Source organism: Saccopteryx bilineata, chromosome 2, assembly GCF_036850765.1.
Source record: "Saccopteryx bilineata isolate mSacBil1 chromosome 2, mSacBil1_pri_phased_curated, whole genome shotgun sequence".
NCBI lineage: Eukaryota > Metazoa > Chordata > Mammalia > Chiroptera > Emballonuridae > Saccopteryx > Saccopteryx bilineata.
Genome location: NC_089491.1, coordinates 53,308,460 through 53,313,413, shown reverse-complemented (window position 1 = coordinate 53,313,413; position 4,954 = coordinate 53,308,460).

The following is a 4,954-nucleotide window of genomic DNA, read 5'->3' as shown; positions in this document are numbered from 1 at the left end:
AGCCAGGGCCACCACCTTTCACCTAAAGGGCAAGCCAACATATTTTAAAGAGTTTATTTAAAACATTGAGCTATTTATATGGATAGCAATACTATTTTTTAAATTCCAAGGATCAAAAGACTCATTAAGCCTTAGAAATACTCAAAATATGCAGGAATAATAACTCTAATATCAGTCTATTTTAGACTAAATATTAAAACAAAAATGATAAAAACAAAAGTCAAAAGTAGCTTATTATAAGGACAAAAAAGTAATATTTATATCTATTCAGTTTATTCTAGTAGATCAGAGAGGACAATCTATTTTTTTTCCTTTTATATATCCTTTTAATAGTTGTTAGATATTTCTGTTGATGTTTTCTAGAGGATTTTTGTGTGTATGGTCCTGAGAGATATTGACCTATGGCTTTCATCTCTTGTCTGGTTTTGGTATGAGGGTAATGCTAGTCTTATAAAATGAACTGGAAAGTGTTCTCACCTCTTATTTTCTAAAAGAGAACACATTAATTCTTCCTTAAATATCTTGTAGAATTCTCCCGTGAAACTAGATAACTAAAGTTTTATTGTTAGAAGGTTTTTAACTAAGAATTCAGTTTCTGCAATGTATGTAGGAATATTCAGGTTATCTATTTCTTCTGGAATAAGCATTGGTAGTTTATGCCTTTGAAGCAATTTGTCCGTTTAAGTTGTCAAACTTAAAGGAATAAAGTTGTTTATAATATCTGGAACTCCCATAACACACATATATTACACATTCTGATACTGTTCAGGTGGTGAAGGCTCTGTTCATTTTTTAAATCATCTTTCTCCTTATTTTTTAGATTGGAGAATCTCTATTGATCCATCTTCAAGTTCATGGATTCTTCCTTTTGTCATCTCTTTACTCAACGCATTTACTAAATTTTTTATTTCAGATATTGACTTTTTCTCTTTTAACATTTCCATGTTTTATTTCTTATAGTTTATATCTCTCTTCTGAGTAAAACTATTTTTTTTTCAGTCCATTTTCTTTATGGAGCATTTTCAACACCTGTTTTAGAATCTTTGATAATTTTAACAGTTGTGTCTTCTTGAAATTGGCATCTGTTGTTTATCCTTTTAAAAAAAACTGGTCACATTTTTCTAATTCTTTGCCTGTCAAGTATTGTACTGTGTCCTGAATATTATGTTGTGTGACTCTGGGTCTTGTTAAGATTCTCTAGAGGGTGTTAATCTTTTTTAAGCAAGTACTTTGGTTCAGACTCTGAAGTTGTCTATTCTCCTCTGGTCATGGCTATGCTGCTTGCTTGGTCCTGTCCCAGGCATGCATCTCTCAGACATTAGCGCAGGACATGGGCAGAAACTTACATTGTGGTTTAGTTCTCAAAGCCTTTGCTATAAGGCTTTTGCTCTGTCCCATGCATATGTACCTGAGGGATGAACCCAGAACTAGTGCAGTTTCCATATAGAATCACTTGCCCCATTCTCGCATCATCAGAATGCCCTCTACTCCCTCTTGCTCAAAGCAGCTCCCTTCCCGGACTTCCAGCAGAAATGATAGATTTCTCTCCAAGTTTGGGTTGCCCGTGCTGCCACTACAGTTCTGCTAGGTGTTTGCTTCTTGTTCAAAGCTCAAGAGAGTAAGAAATAAACCAGAAAACTTGGCCCTGGCTGGTTGGCTCAGCAGAAGAGTGTCAGCTGGTGTGTGTGCAAGTTCCAGGTTTGATTCCCAGTCAAGACACACAGGAGAAGAAACCGTCTGCTTCTTCAGCCTCCTCCCCTCTCCCTCCCACAGCCATGGTTCAAATGAACAAGTTGGGGACAGGCGCTTTTTTTCTTATTTATTTGAAAGCATTTCCCTATACCATTAAAACACTTAATAACATCACTTTGATTTCATTATGTTCTATTATACATATTTTAATTATCCATCCATTCTCTTAAAAACAATTTTTTGTTTCTAATATTCTACTATTACAAACAACATATAGTTTTCTGATTGTTTAGGGTACATTTTTAGATACAGAATAACTAGTTCAAAGATTGTGATAAGGCTCTCAAAGTATATTGCCAAATTGCTTTTCAGAAAGGCTTTACTAAAAATAAAGCATTATCTGCAACTTTTGCTAGTTTATATAGGAAAACAGTATTTTATTTAACATTTGAGATTACAGAGCAGAAATGTTTATTTTTCATGCTCATTTTCTCATGTCCATTATTTATTTGTGTTAGCATTATAGTTTAATAATCAATTTTTATAAATTATAAATATATAAGTTAAGAAAAACTATATCTGTATCTTTCCATTAATGCAAAAGAAATACACCAGAACAAACCAAAGACTAATGTGCCTGGTTACTTCTTAGAGGAAGAACAAAGTGGGGAATGAGAACTAGGGTAGAAGACTGAGGGGGAGTGACACTTTTCTGATTATACAGATTTAAATCATTGAATAAAGAAATAGGGGTGAAAGAAAAGCTCTCAGAATTTCAATTAACAAAGGTAAAAAGATGCTGGAAATAGAAAATGAGCATTTGACATATACCAGAGCAGTATTTCAGGCAATCACCAGTGGATCCTAAACTCTGTGGGCAGAATATGATGAGAAATGGGTCTTTACGTAGTCTCAAAGTATCTTTCTAGAAGATAATTATTTACAAAGGAGAAATTAGTAACTATATAATAGAAACACCTGGCAGACACCCTACCTGAACCAAGTAATCAGTTACAATCCTCAATAATGAAAGTTGACATCAGTGCCTCTGCCCCTTGGTATAATGTACCGAGAAGCATACACCATCCCTTCTATGGAGTTCTTACCAAATATGTATAATTCTGAGAAACATCAAATAGAAATTAATGGCCATCCTATAAAGTAACTTTCCAGAAAGTACCAAGGTCATTAAAGACAAAGAAATTCCAAAGAACTGTTTGCTTAAAGGAGACTAAAGAGATGCTAAAATATAACAGGTGACCATGGATTGAACCCTGGGCCAAAAAAAGGATGTTAGTGAGACAATGGTGAAATCTGAATATAGTCTATAGATTTTGTAGGGTTTTGACATAGAACCTTCAAGAGCTGTCTGAAGTAACTCTTTCCATGTCCACATAATAGTATTATATTAATGTCCTCATTTTTATAATCATAGTGTGGTAAAATGCTGTATCAGGGAATCTGCATAAAGGGTATCCAACTTAAAGAAAACCTTCCTTTTAGATTTCCATCTCAATTAACCACAATGCAATTTTGCCAAGTTTCCTGATTTTCCTGAGGTTTACTTATTAACAACTTTTCTTTTCTTGAGAGTAGAGGAACATTGAGTTGCTCCTATATGTCCCTGACTGAGGAATCAGACCAGCAACCTCCACACTCCAGGACAACGCTCCAACCACTTACTTTTATTGATGTTTAGAGACAGAGAGAAAAGAAGGGGAGAGGGGCCAGGGGGAAGGGAAGCATTTGTTGTTCCACTTAGTCGTGCATTTGTTTGGTTGCTTCCCTTGTGTGTCCTCACTGGGGATTCAAACTGCAACCTTCTTGTTTCAGGACAATGCTCTTAACCAGCTGAACCAGCCAGGGCCTAACAGCTTCTTTAAAGAATGGAATTACTTCAAATCTCTCTCCATACACACACACACACACACACACACATTATATATATAATGTATGTACATCTATGTGTATGTAAACCCATACTTTACCTGTTATCTATATTGTACATATTAAACATATGTCTTTACATTATATTGAAATATATATACTTACATAAACTATAAAACCTCTAGCATGTTAATAGCCAAGTATTTTTCCTGAATATTTTCCTTTTGGTTTTAATGCTGATATATAATGCATGAAAAAATTGAGCTACTATTCAACTCTCCCAGATTCTGCAATGTGATGTCCTATTAAATTTTTTGTCAAATAACCACCTCCTATTGTTCATTTGGTTAAGTTTTTACATTTTATAATAAATTTAGCATATCTTTAATGTTTTCCTTTTTAATGTTTTTACTTATTGATTTTCAGAGCAAGAGAGAAACAATTTGTTGATCCACTTATTTATGCATTCATTGGAGTGCCCTGACCCGGGATCAAACCCACAACCTTGGCGTATCAGGACGATGCTCTGAGCTACCTGGTTAAGATCCAATGTTTTCCTCTTTGATCTCTGCAACAGACTTGGTATACACATCTTTGAGAAAATTACCTTTGTAAATGTTCCTAGAAAATTGTTGGTATCACACTAACAGATAAGAAAGCCTATTCATTCATTGACTGTCTAGTCCCTGGCCGGTTGGCTTAGTAGTACAGCATCAGCCAGGTGTGGAAGTCCCAGGGTCAATTCCTAGTCAGGGCACACAGAAGCAAACACCTGCTTCTCCACCCCTCCCCCTTTCTCTTCTCCTCCCACAGCCATGGATTAAATGGTTCAAACAAGTTGGCCCCAGGTGCTGAAGATGGCTACATGGTCTAGGTCAGGCACTAAAATAGCTCATTTGCTGAGCAACAGAGCAGCAGCCACAGATGGGCAGAGCATTGCCCCATATGGGGTTTGCCAGGTGGATCCCAGTCAGGGGACATGAGGGAATATGTCTTTGGCTCCCTGTCACTCAATAAAAATAAAAAATATATATATACTGCCTAGAATGTGACAGGCAATGTTCTGGGCACCAGCAAGAACAGTGAACAAAAATGGATACTTTCCGACCCTCAGGTCAAAAAGGGTAAGAAGTTTATCATTTTTTCCCCACAGTGCTTTAACTGCTTCCCCCAATTGTTTGCTTTCCTTGCTAGTTCTTCAATTCCAGTTCTTATCCTGAAACATCTAGTAGCAATTTAAAGTGGAATGAAGAACATGATAGGAAGCACACTTATTCTAATTATTTGTTTGTATTTACAATAAGGGTATTTGAGAATGAAGATGATCCAGATAATGTACTTAGTACATTGTCTGACAATAAACATATAGTCTCTC